The following is a 21,897-nucleotide window of genomic DNA, read 5'->3' as shown; positions in this document are numbered from 1 at the left end:
AACTATGTACAGAGCCCCAAGGCAGTTAAACTAAAGCAGATGAGAGTCCTTGCTAGTGTTGTCAAAAATGGCAATATATTAATTTATAAATATTGATACTGAATGTTTGAAACAGTTTAAATTTTCATTTTTCCGCTGTATATATACACCGGTACCAGCTGTGCTCTCTCACTGTCATTGTTAATTTTTACCAGGGGTGGATGAAGTACCTGCAAGGCATACTTGAGTAAAAGTACAGATATCTTATCAGAAAAAGACTTTGGTATTAGTTAAAATCCCCTAGTAGAATATTACTTGAGTCTGAAAGTATCTGATATTTACTGTACTTAAGTATCAAATGTAATGGAGTTGTATTAAATGTAATTAAATATTGAATACAAAAGTACAAGTAAATTCAATAACAAAAAAGCAAGTGGTCGGTATTAAAACTTCTTTGCAATATACACCACCTTAAAATGGAGCATACAATACACTTAATACACTTAATGACTGTTTTTTTTTTTTTTTTTTTTTTACAACTTACAGTATTTAATTAACATAAGCCAGTCTTTATTTTCCTCCCATTCCTTCCATTCCTTTATTTGTCCATCCATCCAGTCCAGTCAAATGTTCACTTCTTGACAATATGCTTGCTGTATTCATTTCTTTCAAGTTTCAGACAAGCATATTTCTCTCTTCTGACCTGGCTGTATTTTTCATTTCATAATAGTTTTTCAGAGTTTCAGATTTTGAGTCCAGACTGGTATGCAAGTATAAGAGTCAAATGCTCTGTTTGCCAAGAAAGCAGGGAGGATGTTTCCTGGGTGACCACTTGCTGCATTCTTATGCACTAACTATCAACTAAAGTCCATTGGAAAAATGAATCAAAGAGCCAACTGAGTATGTATGAGTATCAAGGGTTCTTATCTTTTTTTTTTTTTTACATTAATGGACTGTCATGTCCAGACATAAGTGTTGGGCCTTCTGATCATGCATGACAAGATGAGCAGTCCAGTTTTGAAAGTGCAACTTAAAACGTACTTTAAACTTCCATGTATTGCATGTGGGAGAAACGCTCTTACACACCACTCTCCCTGTCGGTAAAAACATAATTAAACCTTAATCCAAGGCAGGCTGTGATATTCAAATTAAGTCATACCCCCCAACTCCCCACCCACTGTTCTCTATTCCCTGCCCTTCAACAGCAACCACCTCAACAAGAAAATTGTCAGCTTATAAGAACACTGTGGACACCGGGCGAAGGGCCAGAGAATTGAAAAGCCTCACCCTAATTGGTTTAGGTAGTGCATATAAAATTACAGTGAGTGGTCAAGCCAGTACAGCCTTGTTAGAGGGTGAAGCCTGTGGGAAATAGGACAATAAATTATACATCTGCAACCTACAGGATAGGACAGGATTTAGCCCGCCTCTTTGTTATGACATTGAACCTATTGCTGCCTTGTAGAAGTGACACTCAACAACCATATATGACACTTGTGAAAGTCTACTCGGAACACTTGTACACGTTTAACTTTTTCTTTCATTTTTGTTTCGGTGTACAGGTTGGCCTCTTTTGGGCAATTACTTTAGATAGCTTTCATAAAGCTTTGTGTAACATACTGTGTCTTTCAGGACCTTCAGTGGCCATTAAGAGTTTGGCACTTCACCCAGGTCAGTTTTTCTAATTCAAGCACTCTCTTTTTTTCATTTTGGGCTTTTTTGTTATACCTTCGTTATGTGTTGGTGGTAGCTGGAGGAAGTAGGTTATCAGATTTTTCCGTCCGTCAGCTCCATTCTTGTGAATTTGATATTGTAAAAAGCCTGGAAGGAATTTCTTTAAATTTGGCACAAACATCGCCATGGACTCAATGATGGACCAAATAGATTTTAGTGGTCAATGAACTAAGAATAAATTGAGATTAAGTGATCAATGAACCTACTAGATTTGTCTAAGGTAGACCGATAATAAGTTTTCTTTGAACAACATCCACTGTGGTCAGAAGTGACAATGGCATAATTGTCAATCAAGGTCGGAGTAGTTGAAGCTCATATACCATAACACATATTTGAGTGGAGGATGGTATGGGTGTTTTGTTTTAAGAATTCATGGTAACACTTTGTATGAAGACCAACTCTACAATACATTATAAGGGCATTCTTAGTGAATTATAATGTATTCATTAACAACACATCGCCTTTAGATATCAAGGGAAGTCAGCCTCCAGTCTTTTAGATGTATTTTCAAAGTTTTCTAGTGTATGGTAGTCATAAGAATGAGACATTATGATGAAGCGTACATTATTTTAAATGCATTACTATGTACCTCACTTTACTTAGCACATACAATGATAACTTATGATACTGCATGGACTGTTATAGTTGATTATTGATTTGTGTATATGGTAAGTACGGGTATGAATAAAGCATTAAAAGCCCCATCAGCCTACTACTATTTTATAACTAATGAAGAGCGTCCAAGACACTTGACACTTATAATTTACAATAAGTCACATCCATAATGGTTTATGACTGTTGATATAGTGCTTCAGTAAGCAGTATGTGTATTTATGAGTGTAGTCCTAAAGCATTATTAATGCATAAAATTCTCTATGAATGCCCTGATAATGCATTTTAGATATGGTCTTCACAGAAAGTGTTACCAAAATCACTTTCAGAATATTGGGAAGGCCTTAGTTGCCCCTTTTTTCTTTAATATTAATGATATTGATCACCTTTAAAGAAAATAAGTTGAGCTGTTTTCAGCTCCGAGAGATGTCTGCAGGTAATGTTTTTAATATTTTTTTTTTTTTTTAGATCCAACTACCTTCATCAGTAAGATAGGGCAGTGTGTAAGTAGCATCAGGAGCAAAACCCATGGTATGACAAGTCAGCCCAGCACTGAACCACTCTTTGCGGCTCCTTAACTCACTGCTTTGAGTACAGTGGTCACTGTAAGAGGATGGTTAACAGTAAGAGGACAATGATCAGAAAGACTGAAGCAAGAAAAGAAAATAGGATTTTGAAAAGTAAGGAGGACATGATTTTATTGACAGTGCTTTGTAGCTGTTAGACCCTGCAGGGAGGCGCTGTATGCATATTAAATTAAATGGAATTTCTGGTCTTACCACACGCTGTGCAGAGGAAGGGCGCTGTTATCAAGTGAATAGAGCTACACAACTGCAATGAAATATAATTTTCACATAGACAGTCAACATAGAATCCTTTAAGGGAATTCCTCACGTAACAGAGCCAAGTATTGTGAGGTGCTTTTGTGCCGCAACCAAGATGTCAGCAGCTACAAATGCCAGCTATCATATAAAATGTCACCAAGGACAAACCCTCGATTCTAAGGGAGCAGTTTCTGGCCTGTATTAGTCCCTCAATCAATAGAGCTGGAGTTGCCCACCATTATCCATAAGAGGCTGGGGAAGCTTGATGTACCCTTTCAGGACAATCATATAAGAGAGTAAGAGAACAAAGATGAAAGGCAAAAAATAAAGGCATGCCAGCCTGAGTACTAGAGGAAAACCCTCCTGTGTTTGTTCCCTGGGGAGCAAACACTTGAAATCTCATGATGACTTATATTGCCAAAGAGTCATTTCATTACAGTAGCCTCTGTGGAGTTGTTCAGAAACTCTACAGTCTGTTTTCAGTGTTGAGACAGTCAATTAGAAATAACAAAAAACACAAATACATATTATTATACATATATTATTTAGTGCCTGAATGAGCAAAGGTGAAGACAGAGTGAGACTGAAAGATTACTAGAATATCCCAATAATTAAGCTTGGATTAAGGTCCTGCTGTACAGTAGAACAGGTACAGTCCTTGGAAAAATGAATTAGATTGTATTGTTAGTTTTCTCAAAAGAATGAAAGACAAAGACTAGTCAGGAGTTTGTTATGTAACTATAACAAACAATCTATTTATTCATTTTAACCTTGCAACTGTAGCACCATTCATTTGAGTTAAATTATTTTTTTCTTTCATTATAAGAATTGCACAAAAAGTGGATTCCAACAAAACCATCAATATGGCACTTAAAGTAATTTATAACATTTACAATACAACATCTTGATTGGAGCCACCTGAGAGTGCCTGGTGGTATATTCTGCCACAAATCAGCTGCTAGTCCCTTCTACCTCTTGCTGCAGATAGATGCAGTCTCATAGGATGGAAACATCATTACAGCACCACTTATTTCTCAGCATCCATGTCACCTAATTTATCGTGTCACCTAAGTGTCGTTGTCTCGATAATCAATGTTATTATAATGTCATTTGAGCAGGCTTTTCCTGCAAATTTCTCCAAATTGCATGAAATCTGACATGTAGATAGGGTTGTCTTGAATAGAAATCCTTTTAAAATTTCTTATAACCTATTAAGGTTAAATTACAAATAATAATAACTAATATGAGGAAATGATGAATGTGTTATAATGCAATTTCAGGGGACATTATATTTTTTTGGAAAATACACAATACAACCATGGGAATCTTTGTAGGGTCATAGTCAGGGTTGTCCTTTCAGCTAACTCATGAAAGAGAGGTTTTTATATTAGGTCAAAGATGATAATTTGATGTTTTAACTTTGGAGCTTCTTCTTTAATTAAGAAAAATAAACTTAAAATAATCAGTACAGTAAAATAACTTTTTTTTAATTTTTAGATTTCATATAATGTGCAATATAATGTTGTTTTACTTGGTATATCAAATGTGAGAGATTACTGCATAAATACAGATCTGGCTTTGTGATTTTTGGCCACTCCAGGAAGTTATACTGGAACATGCATCATGTGACCAAAACTGACTAACGGCAGCCAGGTCATTCTAGTTAGAGCTAAATTATTAATAATTCTAAATTTTTCTACTTGACTGGGGCCTTAGGCAAGTCTTCTCTCACACAGAGAGAGAAAACAAGCCTTGACAAAAGGGCACTTTGGACATTCAGGAGTTTTAGCAGCATGAATCCGTGTACCACAATTCAGAGTTCCATTGCAAGTAAAATAAAATAACTGTACAAATGCAGCTACTTGTGCTTCTCTCTAATAAAACTGGGTCAAACTAATTGGTGCCTGATTGCCACCCAATAAAGAATTTGCTGGCACAGAGACTCAACTACGCTTCACACAGCAGAGCTATATCAATCTCGTAATGATTAAAAAAATTATCTTCCTCATGCATATTTATGATATTTTTCGGTTTAAAAATGAGGATTTTGGAGAGACCTCTGTCACATTCCAAAAATTTTAATGGTTATAACAAGGTGATGTTGAAGAACAAAATATCAACTAAAAACTTTAAATCTTATGGTACTTTTACAACTCCACACTCGTTGCTGCATGTCATCCTGTCTCTGCCCTGCCTTTTCAAAGCTTGCAGCCTCGCTCACATTCTAGAAAGACAGCACAACTTAAACTGTTGCCTGAATGCTGAAAGATCATATGATCTGTTAGCCATCCATTTTCATCCGTTGAAATAGGGTCAAACCACGGGGGCAGCAGGCTTAGCAAAGTACTCCAGACGTCCCCTGCAAGGCTTTCCAGCTGCTCCTGGGGGATCCAGAGGTGTTCACAGGCCAAACAGGATATATATTCACTCTAGTGCCTTCTGGGTCTGTCCTGGAGCCTCATACCAATTGGATATACTGGGAACACCTCTAAAGGAACGCAGCCAGGAGGCATCCTGACCAGATGCCCGAACCATGTCAGCTAGTCCTTTCAGATGTGAAGGAGCAGCAGCTATACTCTGATCTCCCTCCAGGTGTCTGCGCTCCCTCACTATGCATCCGCACTCATTCTTTCTGCCATCACCCAAAGCTCATCACCGTAGATAAGAGTCCAGACGTAGATGGACCAATAAATTGAGAGCTGTGCTTGCCGGCTCAGCTCCATCTTCACCACGATGACCTGGCACAATGCCTGTATCACTGCAGACCAAACCACCTGTCCATCTCAAGCATTTTACCCTCCATTTTACCCTTGGGAACATTTTGAATTACTTGAACTCTGCCTGAGGCACTAACTCTCTTTCAGCCCAATAGGGGAAATCCAGTGTTTAATTATATGAACAGGACAGACCTTTGTAAGTAACCTGTTTTGCACAGGTTAAGTCCTGTGATGAAAGGTGTTGCACCCATTTGGACCAATTTAGATCCATGCAAATATGAAGGAGGAGCATATGGGTGGACAGCAAATAGGTGGATATTGTTTGAGTCCTCTGTGAAAGACAAGTCTTTATGTTTTACTGCCACTTTTTAGTCTACATGAAGTGATCAAATTAATATCAGTTGTATAGCTGGCAGGCAGCCGGTGAAGAGATTTTATTTATCATTGCCTCAAAGTAAAATCCCCCTAGGCAGTAAGGTATGAAATTAAGTTCTGTCTTTTAGACTGCTCATTGATAATCTCTGTTTTGTCCTTTGACAGGACAACATTTGGAAACAGTGAGTCACTAATGTCTACAAAGTGGAGGTCTACTTGAAACACCAATTGCAATGAAGTTTGGACGTTGTGTAAAACATAAATAAAAACAGAATACAATGATTTGCGAATCCTTTTTAGCCTATATTCAATTGAATAGACTACAAAAACAAGATATTTAATTTTCAGACCAAAACTTTTTTGCAAAAATTCACTCATTTTGAATTTGATGCCTGCAACACGTTCCAAAAAAGCTGGGACAGGGGCAACAAAACACTGGGAAAGTTGAGGAATGCTCAAAAAACACCTGTTTGGAACATTCCACAGGTGAACAGGTTAATTGGAAATGGATGAGTGTCATGACTGGGTATAAAAGTAACATCCCCGAAAGGCTCAGTCGTTCACAGGCAAGGATGGGGCAAGGTTCACCACTTTGTGAACAACTGCGTGAGCAAATACTCCAACAGTTTAAAAACAACATTTCTCAACGTACAATTGCAAGGAATTTAGGGATTTCATTGTCTACAGTCCATAATATCATCAAAAGATTCAGGGAATCTGGAGAAATCTCTGCATGTAAGCAGCAAGGCCGAAAACCAACATTGAATGCCCTTCATTGAGTGACCTTCGATCCCTCAGGCGGCACTGCATTAAAAACCAACATCATTCTGTAAAGGATATTACCACGTGGGCTCAGGAACACTTCAGAAAACCAGTGTCAGTTAAGACAGTTCATCACAACATCTACAAGTCTAAATTAAAACTCTACTATGCAAAGCGAAAGCCATATGTGAACAACACCCAGAAACGCTGCTGGCTTCTCTGGGCCTGAGCTCATCTGAAATGGACTGATGCTAAGTGGAAAAGTATGCTGTGGTCTGACGAGTCCACATTTCAGATTGTCTTTGGAAATCATGGATGTCGTGTCCTCCGGGCCAGAGAGTAAAAGGACCATCCAGACTGTTATCAGTGCACAGTTCAAAAGCCAGCATCTGTGATGGTATGGGGGTGTGTTAGTGCCCATGGCATAGGTAACTTACATCTGTGAAGGCACCGTTAATGCTGAAAGGTAGGCTGATTCAGATTACATTAACCACTATCAGGAGTGTTTATTGGTCCAGTTTGGCACAGTACAGACTGGTAGCTGTTGGTTTCCTACTTTTTTTCTGGTCATACAAAACGATTTCAAAAGTATTTATATCTTCCTCCTGCAAAATGTAATGAAAAGACCATCTTTCCAGCAGTGGAATGCTTCTTTAAGTTTGTATTGTATAGCATCTTTGTGTTTAAATTTCTGTTACACTGCAACAAAAACTCAGGGTTGGATAAAAGGGGCAGCAGGGCTAAGTGTTTTCAGGATGACCTAACTCTTTTTCACATTACAACAAGCTCAGTGAACAGAAAAATGGAAAGCTGTCCACAGTCTTATGCAGTTCAACACAATACAGAATCTGTTGCAGCTATATGATACGCCACTGGATAGCGTCAGTTTGAAACACTGCAGGCGACAATGTAATATAAGGAGCTCGGAGGTCCCCAAAGGGCGGGCACAAGGGGAAGTGGGAGGATTCAACAAACTCCAGACTTTCACCCTGGAGCATGCTGTTCACTTACTTACCTTATGGATGTAGAGTCAACCCATTTTTTTTCTTAACCTAAGTGCCTTTGTTGCCTAATCCTAACCATGTACTTTTGTTGACTTCCTGATGTTGGTTGCAGCATCGAGAAATGTCAACAGCAGACGTAGCAGGATACCTAGAGTGTAATATGTAGATGCGAAAGACCACTGACATAGCACCGATGTATGACAAACGGGGAACATGTTGTCAGTACAGGTTGAAAACAAGTTCTGAAGTAAATGTAGCCCTCAAAATATACTGCTTCTTATACAACTAAGATAATTAAATTCCATTTTTCTTTGGTAACTCGTCACTGAGGTCATGTTGTAGGATCATTGGCTACAGTTCAATTTCTCTGGAGCTTGTACAGGGACTCAGAATCAGGTTCCCCATTCAAAGAAACGTCCTTCTCATCTCACCACCACCCCCAAAAATACATACAAGAGGATACATGCATAATGTTTAACACATTTGATGGACACTTTAATCCCAAGAGAACGTTTCTGACTAGGATGGAATCTTTTTTTAGTTTTGCACTTGTGTGGGATCACAATGTGCGTTACAAATTTCTCAGCACCAAGGATTAAATGCTCAAAAACAAGACAAAAAATACAATACGGTTTGTGACCCATTTTAAGCACTGAAGGAGGGAGGGGCTTTTTCCCCTCCAAATTCAGCCTTTACAGTTTAGACAACAGTGGCTCTGACAGCATCCCTGCCATTCATATGTATACAGCCTGCCTTGGAGGCCAAGTGAAGCGGAAACCAAGCTCCTGCCTTGTGGAAGTGAATTTCCCCTTGAAACCTATTTTGGAACAATTGGTAGTATCATTAAAATAGCGATTGTTGGTCATTTTCAGTCTACACAGTTAAACTCACAGTTGCAATCTGTAGAAGCATACTACGTCTGTAGAGAGACGCTTTGGTACTGTAAGCCAATTACTATAAATCAGACAGGGTCCAGTTTGGGGAATATGTCTAGAGATGCTGATTGTTAGCCAGCCAGGCCAAAATACAGCATTGGCTTGCGAAAATAAAGCATATAACATTAGAAGAAAGCATTTCCCAATAACCTGTTCTGTGGCCTGTGTACTTTTGGGAAGTCTCCAAGCAAGCTTTCTTTTCAAATTTATTGGCCAAATGCACTTCTAAAATCACAGCGTGGGAGTGTGGGGTGTTGTTTGGCTGTTAGAGGTGGCAAAAGTAGTATGCTGTTGCGTGAGTACAGCATGCTGATGTAGGTGTGTGTGTGTGTGTGTTTGCTTTGCAGGGGACCTGGAGGGCTCACTCAAACTTTCTGTTTCACCCCACCACCCACAGAAGGCGCAAAAGGCTGTGTGAAAGAAGTGCAAGGCATTGAGAAAAAGTACAGGCGAGGGTTGGTAAAAAGGGAGAGGGTCTGAGTGCAGTGAGTCTGTGAGTGAGACAGAGATGGAGAGGGGGGAAAAAAAGCTGAGGAGGAACTGAGGGGCACAGGGGGCTAAAGGAAAGATTAGTGCGCCGTGGAGCTCCCACTTTGCTCTTAGCGGTGTCTTATCCAGAGCATTTTCCAGGTAAAAGCCATCAGGACGCCTCAGACAGGTGCAGACTGTTCCGAGTGAATGGCTTCTGCTCTCCTGTCCTCAATCATTAATCACAAAACCAATGCCAGTAATTCCCCCTCGAAACTAAATCATTAATAACACATAGTTGGTGGACATTTGCAATCACATCTGTTTCCCTTTTCAAGAGTGGTAGAGGGGAGGGATTGCTCCGCAGCGTCTTATCTTGTGACTGAGGGTTAGGAGGAATAATGTTTCCTAATTAATTGCTATATATCATCGTAATGAGTTGTTGAAATACCTGTGTTGTAGAGGGCTTTTATCTGGAGGGAGGGGAATCTGGTTTAATTCATTTGGATGAGATGCCTAGTTGTTTGAAGACCTTTTCAATAGGATGCTCAGCAAAGGAAGCTTTGTAGTTTGCTTATTAAAGATCACATGTTATCACTTACTATCAATGTGCATTTCTGTCCTCGAATACACAGAGCCCTGCTCAGAATAGACATTCAAAGAGGTAAAAAATCTTGCGCTATAATAAGATCATGCTCTTGTGAGAAATAAGAATACTCAGAACTCGTTTAAAACAAGCAATAGCTTTTTTGCAATCAGGTGACTATGATGATGGGCAGGAAGCGATATATCCATACTGCGTTCACATCCCAAGTTGTTATATATCATATCGCTGCTTTGTTAGTGGACTTTTGCGTCTACAGATTACACCCTAGGTATCCTCTTGCGTCTGCTTTTGATATTCCAGGATGGCATGACCAACGTCAGGATGTCAACTAAAGCACATGGTTAGGTTTTGAAAAAAAATGTGGGTGGCTCCTGAGTGAAAGTCTTGGGTTTGTTTGAGCCATCCACTACCCCTCCCAGCCACCGTCAGCCCTGTAGGGACCTTCCTGCTCCTTATATTACGTCATTACCTGCAGTTTTTCAACTGACGCCATCCACTATAGTCTTGACAGTTTTTGTTTGGCTGTCTTATCAACCGACAATGCCTTGCCACATATCATGCTGTTGTGCCAGGTGGCTATTGGTATCAGTATCTTATGCAGAAGCCACAGACAATGCGGCAGTATTTGAGGACTACAAAATGACAGCAGACTGCTATGTACAATGTAAATTGTAAATGCCGGAAAGTAACTACATAAAAGGGTTGGATAACCCTGCAGGCAGCAGGTATCGTCACAAAATTGAAACCCTTGTTGGATGTGATGCACACAAAATGGAGAAATGTAATTTGTCCTTAAGGCTGCACCTAACAATTATTATTTTTATTATTTGATTAATATAACAACAAATTTACCATAAATTACATTTTAAAACTTGTCATACACTGCAGGGCATTATTCCCCAACAAAAAATAGCCCAGTCTTAACTGGTAATCTGTGTTTTACAGTCTGATATAAAGTCTCTCCAAAATAACATTAATGCAAGAACTTGTTCAACTCAAGTAAAAGGAATGTAGTGCAATCTACATTTAACAATCCAACAGCAAAATAAATAAAACAATGTAAAATTCAAGTCACTTTTAGGAGGAGTAACAAAACAGTTACTCTTTGTTACAGTAACAAACCTCAAATCTTGCAGTTCAACAAAACATCTTACAGTAAAATTAGTGTAATTTGAATAACACTATAACTTTTCTCTAACAAAAATAATTATAACTAGTAAATTCTTTCTGCATCAAAATAGTCCAGCCGTAACTGGACCCTAAGCCATATTGCTGCCTGCTGAAATGAGTGCTATATTTTCAAATTTGTATGCTGATATTCCACTCATTGATGAAGTCATACAAGCTCCTGCACAGCTGACAACCCCATTCTGTTAATGTTTCAAAATAAAATGCAATGTATCAGAAACTGATGGCATTCTGTCCACAGAGACACAGTCAGATAGCTTTTGTTTTGAAAGGGAAGCAAGGAAGTTGAGGTAAAACAAACATCTTTGTGTTTCCTCATCTCTGTGACAGAAAGAGACTTTAAACTGCAGTATAAAGTGGTAGTCAACAAACGCAAGCGTCACATGTAAAAAAACGGCAAGCCACGGTTTCTCTAGATGTGCTGCAGCTGACACGCAGCTCAGACGTGCCTGACAGGCGCTGCTCGGGCGAGCAGTGTGCACGCTCTAACTTGATACATAAGCACTGAAACAAAAAACAACACGCTCAGCGCTGCTCATGCATTCATTACGCACACTGTGTGAAACGGTGTGACGCATCAACGCACGTTATGTGAATTGAAGTATTCGATTACGTCAATTACGTTGATGCGTCGTCCCAGCCCTACATGAATGCATGCCATGTCAGGTTAATGTTGCTAGCTTACAAGTTGAGCTACTGTTACCTACTTACTAGTTAAACTGTTTCCAAACGTGTGACGCCATTATTAATATGGGTCATGACTACACAGAGAAGTTGTTCGAGCACATTGTAACTGCATCTAACTTGAGGCATGATTAACACAAGACTTTAACGATTTACATTACCTGACCCTTGATCCACATCTGTCGCTGTTTTTCATAGATTTAAAAAAATAAAAAGAAAAAAAACCTTCTTCCCTTTATGTCCTACTTGTTTCAGGACTTAAAGTGGCCTTTGTTTATTTGCAATTTAATTGAATGGAACTGCCTTGAACAACATCAGTCACATGCATTTGTGCAGTTGTTAGACTTTGCCTCTGGTTGCCTGCCCTCCATCTGGACAACGCACTGATGTATGATGTCATGTGCAAAAAAGCTATTATCTTTAACTTGAGTGTAACCAAACTGCTGTCCAGTTTGCACCCTGGGGTTGCGAGGGACATGACTTTCTCAATATTTGCTTTCACAATAGCGACCGGCCAATGTTTTAATCTCCAGTGGGAAACTGGCCGCCAGAATCACTGGAGATTTTCCTCTCCTGCTCACTCATCAGAGAAGAAAAAACTCAGAAAGAGATAAAAAGAAGAAGAAAATTAGCCAAGAATTAACAAGACATTTAGCCAAGAAGGACACAAGGTTTAATGAAACCTAAAACTAAACATGTGTGTTTTTAATTAACAGTTGTTACCATGCATACTATCAAAAATCTCTGCTGCTTTAGAATTCAGAGGACAGCATGCCTTTTGTGCCCTGCTTTCCCCTCCACAACAGCTTGTTTCACTTCACCACTACTTTGTCTGTCTCTGGTGAGCCATGCAAAGATCAAAGTGGATAGTCCTGCACATCATGCATCAGTTACTCTTAAATGACTCGTTTTGTTGTACTTTTTCTGAAGTTATAGTCAGAAAAGATTTGCGTCTTTAATCCGAGGAGAGATTCACTAATGCTCTTTTGATGTCATCCTGGCAGTTTCAATATTCCCATGCAGTGATGGGATGATGAGACAATAGAAGCTCATTCTGCTGATTATGTCACGGTTATGTATGATTAGACTTGATGTGGAGTTTGACAGATGTAGGTGGTTTCCGAGACCCCCACTGTATGGTAGTACAATACTAAATAGCTGGAGTACTATTTTGGGTGGCTGTGGCTCAGGTGGTGGAGCAGGTCATCCACAAATCAGAGGGTTTGCAGTTGGATCCCTGGCTCCTCCAGTAAACATGTCGAAGTATCCTTGGGCAAAATACGGAACCCCAAATCTTCCTGATGGCTATTGTATTTGTGTTTGAATTTGTATGAATGGTTAAAAATTGAGTAGCAGGTGACACGGTGTATAGTAGCCTCGGCCAGAGATGTGTTAATGAGACATAGTATTAGTAGCAGTTGTTAGGAGTAATGCGTTAATGTAATTCCACTGTTTTGACCAGTAACTAAAAACATGAATGGGCTCATGCGTTACTTTTGTCTTGATCATAGCAGACAAATGCAGCCTATTCCCAAGGTTTTGTTTTTGTTTATTTTTTTCCTGATGATCTGAAACACCCCAAAATATTGCACAAGTCCTACCCTTTCTGTTCTTACTGCTTGAGAGACAGAGGTAGAAGGTCGACTATTCCACACAGTCAGTACACTTTCACGCACAGTTAAGTGGAGCTATGGTTATAGCTCAATTTGGACATTTAATTGGACTACTGTCCTCGTCCCATTATACAAGCACTGGGGGAGATTCCATTTCTTTACAGAGGTATGTCTGACTCCGCCATGGTAGGCAGAAATACAGTATGCCCCCTTTTAGGTACTTGCCATTGGACCTTCTTCTGGTTGACCTATTGCGTCACATACCAAACACAGTTTGCATGTAGAACGGTGACAACTTCTGGTGCTGTGCATTTTGTATGTACTCTACACTTCGGTCAGAGCATGGTGCGGGGAATATGGAGCATGGGCAGAGGGCCTAGGCCAGATAAGGTCTGACTGACACGTAAACGTGAAACAGCAAATCAACCCCCTACTTCATTATCCAGGTATATCAGTTCAACTCTGAGAAATTCAACATTTTAAAATTTTAGTCTGACTTAGTCGTATTATTATTGTGTTAGTCCCACAAAACTGGACTTTTAAAACGCATTTTTCGAACACTTTGTAAACGTACTGAATGTTCTTTCAAATTATTAATAACTTAATGTTACTTGAAAGACCCCAGGATCTGCAGTTCAACCAGAGTATCATTAGTCACTGGTGAATCAATCACTCAGTCAATTAGTCAGCGAGTCGGTCAGCATTAGACTGCCAATGCACACAACGGCTGATGGTTCATGCAAACTGAGCTTGCTTTTCTGAAACACTGTTTTTATTTTTTGTCTCATAGAGATCAGGGACAAATTAGGCCCACAGTGCTGGGTTGCAGTCTAAGTGCGGGATTTGAATTACTGACAAGGTTACACGTAGGAATGCAAACCATCGTGCAAAAGAATGAATCATCTGGTACTAGGAAACTCAAAGACATGTTCCACATTGAACCGATATGGGATGCACTTTGCTGTCCATAAGTCTGAGAATTAATTTTGTGCAAATCTCTGGGAGAGAAATTTTACAGGTAAGACTACTGAGACAGGCCGGTTTGTATTTGATTGAAAGAACCCCCCTCCTGATCTATCATCCCTCAGCCGTACTGTCATGTTATGTTACACTACTCAAACAGAGAATGCGCCTCTCATTGGTCATGACTCACTCACGAGTGACGAGTGACAGGGTTGCTATGATACGCCTGACAGCGGTGCACGATTTTAAAAACAAATGGCATCATACAAGCTGAGTCCACTGGCAAAAAAAAAAAGAGATTACAGGAGTAGAGGAGGGAATGGGGAAATGATTAGCAGTGGGATGGATGAGGATAAGTACAAGGCCAACTGAACCGTCTGCCACTGGGTTTCCTCCATTAGTCACAGAGATATTGTTGACATAAAACAACATGCATTAGAGTGTATATAGTCAGGTAGCAACCCTAGTGTGTTAGTAAATGACTTCAATCACTGTGATTTCATTAGGCCTATCGTAATGAGAAAGGCCTGTCAAGGCTAAATTAAGCAGACCTATCAAAACATATCTATTGTGTTTTATTGATACTTACTTACTTCTCATCGTAGCGGAACAATCATAAATACAATTTGGCAGTTATGCACATGAATGCACCACTGTCAGGTGTCAGTACGGGGATGACAGACACCGTGCTGACACCTTGCGCCCCAGGCTTTATGGCTTCACCACCAGGGGTGAGAGAGACCATGCGTCAGGTGAGAGAGAGACACTGTGCGCCACGGAGCTTTTGTGTGTGCCTCTGACTGCTTGAGGACTTTGTGACATTTTATAGTTTTTAAAGTTTAAAAAACGTTAACAATTATAAGTACAACAATCTGTATCCAGTGTTCTAAGGGGCTTTTTAAATGGTAATGGTTCCTGCATGGAACCCAAAACTTTTGTTGGGGTTTGGCCTTTTCCTCACACAACAGTGGCATTTTGGGGGCCTAAAAAGACAAACTTTTGAAATCGGGTCTGGTGTGTAATCTTTTGAAAATGCCACCCATTCTGTTGCCGTGTTAACTGGCAATGCTGCACTAGGCACAGGCTTGTGGTGTTCATACTACAGCATTTTTGGTTGTTATTGTGGATCTGTGTTCACGAGGATTATTTTCATGATGTTATCATATGACCGAAGATTTTTTTTTAAACGCAAAGGAAAGACTTCTCTGTTTTAGTAGGGTCGTTCCCATCTAAATGTGGTCTAAATAAGTCTGTCAAATTTCATTGCACGTCTAATTATTATATTTCAGTGCACAGCACTGGTAACAGTTGTATTGCCTGTTTTCTTCCCCCTTTACTCTTGCACTTTTACAAAAATCGAGCCCTTCACATGTGAAGAACTTTAAACCCAGCTGTTTCGCAGTCTAGACAGCACAAAAACAGCTGTTGTTAACATGAAGAAAGTAAGTTTCAAAGTTATGAAACTGGATAATTTGGCAGGACAAATGCTGACACATATTGTCGTGGTGATAGCCGACAGATTGCCTACCTGGTTGCAGAAGGCAGGGTTCAACAGTTAGTCGACTTGAGCCACACCTTGTAGGAACTTTAACTGGTCCCAGATGCAGAAGCAGGTGTTTTTAACAGATCTAATCAATAATGCAGCAGTTCCTCTGAGGATCCTCTCCCAGCCCAGCTGGAAGGTGTCTCTCAGTGTTGGCTTGTAAATGTAAGTTTGGGTAGAATGATGAATACTACCTCAACATGATGAATACTACCTTAACATGATGAATACTACCTCAACATGATGAATTCTACCTCATCATCGACTCTTTTTTTCCCCCATCGACTCTTTGCTTCTCTACAGCACAGCAGCTCACCTATGAATCAATCTAGCATAAAGACCCCTGACGATTGGCCTTCTTCCCAGCCTGAGTTACAGCACTTGCACTTCATAACTTCAGCACCGAAAGGCTTTTAATTCACTCAGTGGTTTTAATTTGAAAGGGCCTGATGGGGGGAAAACACCTATTGATTGATCATTGTTCTCAGGAAAGGTCATGCATTTGAAATGAATGAGGCGATCCAGGGGGGGAAATGGGAGAATGCTCGACAATTAAATTATGATGCAGCGGGAGGCGGGCCTGGGGAGGCTTCAAGTGGAATAAACAGCACATTCAAGGGAGTTAACGTGACCCATCATCAAAGGGGCGCTGAAGAAAAAGGAAAAATGATTCTGCTGTCAGGCGAGGAGCCGGAGCGGCATGGAGGCAGGAGGAGGAGGGGAGGGTATCATGACTCCTGGCTGCTGTTGTGCCTCGCTTAATAGCACACATAGAGACAAACAAACACACACAGAGCACATAGAACAAACAAAAGCTTGATGCAAAGGTACATAAAGAGGTGCACTGGGGCCTAACTGCTTGTCACTATTTGCACAGAGCAACACGGGGACTTCTAATTTATCAAGCAACTTCTGGGATGTGTCAGGAAAGTCAAACATGGGAAGAGTGGATCGCTAAAGGATATTCTGTTTGTTGCAGAGCAGCGACAACATGGCAACCTTTTGTTCAAATGAGAAATGGGGGAGGTTTTTAAACAATGGGACTTATTGCAAGGTCATTGCTCTTTTAACCCTTTAAACTCTGCAATAGAAATGGTTTGCCAGTTGCTGCACTTTTTTTTGTAGTTTTTGCAGATGCTGCATATCTTTAAAACTGTACAACCTAAGCTAAAAGATTATGTGAGTCGATAAACCATAATATTTGATTAAAAACTGAAATAACAATAACAATAATAATAATAATAATTAATCAGATTTTACAAAATAAAACAGCATACTGATTGAAAATATTTCAAAATGCAGAAACATTCACTTGATATTAACACTAACACTACCAGTACTTGTGCAACAGAAAATTCAAAAACCCAACAATCACAGAACAAGTAGTAGTTGTGAAAGAAAGTCAGATCCTTTACAGAAATAATAATACCTACAAACATACACTATAAAAGTACTCTGTTACTAGTAAAAGTCCTGCATTAAAAGTAGTACTAAAGTAAGTGCCATTTCTGGGATTATGTAAGTCAATAAATAATATTGATTTATAAAAATGTTGAAAATGTCTCATTAAAAAAATACAAAAAGCAGATTTTGTTTTTTCCTTCAGATTTTACAAAATGGAAATACAAAACGTATAGATCAATAAGATTTTTAAATGTAGAAACATAAAGTGAATATTTGTTAACACTCCATACATTATTTGAGCTATGTACATTGTTTAGTTTCTGAGATATGCTCATTTTTGTGTTTTCGTGCAGTTTTGCACCACACTTCAAACAGAAAATAATTTTAGATAAGAGGCTTTTGGTTGTGTGCTGCAAAAGGAATGAATGCTCTAACTATTATGGTTTTTTGTTGTATATCTATTTAAACAGAATCATGCAAACAGTACGGTCCGTTTGTCAAGGGTTAAAAAAATGGGATTCTCTGTAATATGAATACATGTTGTAGTCGCTTACCAATATGGTAATGATAACTCTGATTAGTCTGCCTCATGTCAGCATTATGAGCCAGGTGGTCTGACAACGACAGTTTCACAGAGGAAAGGGATTTTTATTATTTCCACATATCCTGAGCACACTCGTATTTATTACAAGACTGAAACAGCAGGAACTTCGCTTTCATCTCTGTTGTACTGTATGTATATTGCAGACATAAAAACCTGCCGACTTCTGTGGGTTGCTGAGTCATATGCAATACATTTTTCCCATATGTTCAATAATATGTTAGTGCGTCACACTCAGCACTGCAAAATAAATGCAAAGCATATTCCATTTCTTTGCAAGTTTGCGAGTGTGTTTACAGCATGTTTCTGGGTGTCTCACCATCCCAGCAACTTTCTTTTTTTTCCTATATTTGTCAAGCATTTAAACAGCCTACATACTGGCAAAGTGAAGCCATTTTTTTTCATAATTAAGCCGTCATCTTGCCATAATTAGGGCATTGTGAAATAAAGTGTAACCATTTTTCAATATATAATTTGTTATGCTCTGCTGAGAAAGCAAAATTTTTATCGCCATATATCAAATTAGACTGTCCCCATTCTGTCAAGATGTGAGAAACTGAGCCAAGAAAGTACAAGTAGTTTCTTGGCTGTGAATGGATTTTTCTTTTTTTTCTTTCTTTTGCTTCAGAAGAATGTGGGTCACAAGCAAGTGGGGGCCCGTCCACAGGACTTTAGAGGCATCGGATGGAATTGATACTGTGTGATTAATGTCTCTCATTTGTTACGGCATTAGGGGCATTTTGATACATTTCAGCTGATGCCAGCTCAATGGTATTATCCGCCTCTGGTGAGTGACTCCTGTGTAAGCAATTTAAAATTTTCCGGAAAAATGGACGCAATGCTGTCCTTTCATCAAAGTTTCACAGGGGGTTGGGAAGTCGTCTTTATTTTACGGCGTTTAATTTTATTTATTTTTTTTTACCTTCAAAATCTGGATTGACGTCACTTTTCTTGTGCTGCTTTGAGACACCTCTCACAAGTATTTAAACCTTTAAACCTTTAGCAAATTGATTTGAATTCTGTATGGGAATAAAGACAGTGAGCAACTTGGCAAGAAATGAAGGTAGATTTATTGGTTGTTTTTAGGGCTGGGGCGAGGCGTTGATGTAATCAATGTAATCGACAACGTCGATTCGTCTCACCATTTCAGACAGTGCATGCACTGAGAGCGTGAGCAGCGGCGAGCGTGTTGTTTTTGTTTTTCAAGCAGCGCCTGTCAGGCACGTCAGAGCTGTGTGTCAGCTGCAGCACATCTAGAGAAACAGTGGCTCGCCCTTTTTTTACGTGTGATGCTCGCGTTTGTTGACTCGATACCACTTTATACTGCAGTCTCTCTCTGTCACAGAGATGAGGAAATAGAAAGATGTTTGTTTTACCTCAACTTCCTTGCTTCTCTTTCAAAACAAAAGCTATCTGACTGTGTCTCTGTGGACAGAATGCCATCAGCTGCTGATACAATGCATTTTATTTTGAAACATTTACAGGATGGGGTTGTCAGCTGTGCAGGAGCTTGTATAACTTCATAAATGAGTGGAATATGTGCTTATAAATATGAAAATTCAGCGCTCATATCAGCAGGTAGTGTTATGCCTTAAGGCCCAGTTAAGGCTGGACTATTTTGATGCAGAAAGAATTTACTAGTTATAATTATTTTTGTTAGAGAAAAGTTATAGTGTTATTCAAATTGCACTAATTTTACTGTAAGATGTTTTGTTGAACTGCTAGATTTGAGGTTTTTTACTGTAACAAAGAGTTACTGTTTTGTTACTCCTCCTAAAGGTAAGTTGTATTTTACATTGTTTTATTTATTTTGCTGTTGGATTGTTAAATGTAGATTGCACTACATTTCTTTTACTTGAGTGGAACAAGCTCTTGCATTAATTTTATTTTGGAGAGACTTTATATCAGACTGTAAAACACAGATTACCAGTTAAGACTGGGCTGTTTTTTGTTGAAGAATAATGCCCTGCAGTGTATGACAAGTTTTAAAATATTATTTTTGGTAGATTCGTTGTTATATTTATTCGAATAATAAAAAAATAATAGTTAAATCAATAAAAATAATCTATAGATCAATTGATTTATTGAAAAATAATCAATAGATTAATCGATAAGAAAATAATCGTTAGGTGCAGCCCTAGTCATTTTTTAAACCAAGTTTAAATTACAAAATTACTTTTGTCTTTGATCCTGTTACGAGTTTAAGGATGAGTTGATTAAAATCAGCAGCTACTATGAAAATTACATCCAGTTCCTTGGACATGTTGCTGCTGATGGCATCATTCAATTCCTGCAGTGCATTTTTTGAATTTGCATCAGAGTCTTGTGTCCAAATGGCTCCCACAAAGTCAGTCCATCCAGTGCAACAGCTTAACCCGAGATGCCAGGGGTTTAACCATGTCTGTGAAGATGTGCATAGAGCAGTCTCTGATCTCCCATTGCTGAGTGAGCCTTAATCGCATCGCATCTCATCTACTCCACTCTCCTGCGATTGGACATTAGACAGAAGAAGGCTTGGTGGACGAACAGTTCTCGGGCCAAGTCAGGTCAGCCTCACCCTGATGCCGGCTCTCTTCCTTCTCTTTGTCTGGCACTTTTGGTTTCGTTTCTCCCCTCTGGTCTGACTTGCGGCTTGGCACATGCCACCAGTGGGGATCTTCTTGTGGTCTGCTTCTTCAGTCCAAAACCCACACAACTTTTCCTGATGTTGATAAGTGCTTCTCTATCGTAGAAAAGTAATGCTGCAGCAGAAGGGGATATGGTGTCAGAAAAAATATAAAAATATGTCCAAAAAATTAGCAAGGATTTGAGGAGCTACTGGCAGCTGCATCTACATGCGCTGCCATCATCATAGCAAAAAAATAGATTTAGAAAAACATTTTTTTATGCTAGGGAAAATGTCAGGAGAGCTACAATTATAATTGTTATAATTACATATGTAAAATTATTTTCACAGAATTTTTGTAATTTTTAAGCAGTTTTTGTGGACAATTCCTTGTTTTTTGTTTGTTTTTTTATTGTTTTTTGTGCTCATTTTCAGGTGAATTTCCAATTTTTTTTTCACAAATGTATTGCTATGTTTGGGGTCATTACTTTTTGAGTTTGGTCATTGCCTTGTTCCCATAAATTTTATAAATTCTCTGAACAGTTGTGATTGTGTTGCGTTGTGATGATGTGTTGTGCAAGCTCCTGAATATACTCAGCGCCGCCGTCTGGCCAAGAAGTAGATGGAAGTCTGTATGTCAGAGCCATTTCAGTCTTGTGATAGAGTTCAATGCCATACTGTCACTGTGATGATGCTGATTAATCTGCTCTTACATGATGAAAACTGGGAGGGAAAAGATGAGAGCTCAGTGTGCTGGCTTTGTTTACATAGTCAAAGCAGGAAGAAACAAAGACGGTACGCACACTTCTATTGTTATTAATAAGGATTCAGTTCCAGTTACTTTCACTGCTCCGGCTTTAATTACACCACTGGATGAATTACAACTAAATCATGACTGCTTCATTTTTCTTCCTCCTATGTCTGAGTTAGGCTGATAATATTGTATATTTTACTATTGTAGGACATACTAATTCAATTCATTACAGGATACATTATTAGAGGCCCAGTGAGTATAGACTTGACTCATGATGATGTTATCCATAATGAAAACAGAGCTGAAATAACACCACTGTGATTATTAGTTTTAGAAACACAGTACTGTCTCCTAAAAAGAAAAAAAAAGTTTTTGTACTTACTACATATTATTTTATTAGCTAATATGTTTCAGAGATTCCAAATGCCACCAACATTATGTCAACATAATTAAGAGACTTTTATGATGAACTTTTTGCCAAGTTGCAGATGTCTGTCGTAAGCTAGATAATTTATTTTATTTCTT

General features: G+C 39.0%; 1 protein-coding gene across 3 annotated transcripts in view; it reads left to right on the top strand.

The window, feature by feature from the left end:
• opcml (opioid binding protein/cell adhesion molecule-like) overlaps nt 1–21,897 on the top strand; it is a 453,699-nt gene that overhangs the window by 382,623 nt on the left and 49,179 nt on the right. The gene's annotated exons all lie outside the window — the stretch shown is intronic.

Source organism: Plectropomus leopardus, chromosome 15, assembly GCF_026936395.1.
Source record: "Plectropomus leopardus strain MGB_pleo_1.0 chromosome 15, ASM2693639v1, whole genome shotgun sequence".
In the NCBI taxonomy this organism is placed as follows: Eukaryota; Metazoa; Chordata; class Actinopteri; order Perciformes; family Serranidae; genus Plectropomus; species Plectropomus leopardus.
This window is presented reverse-complemented; position numbering and strand designations above follow the sequence as displayed.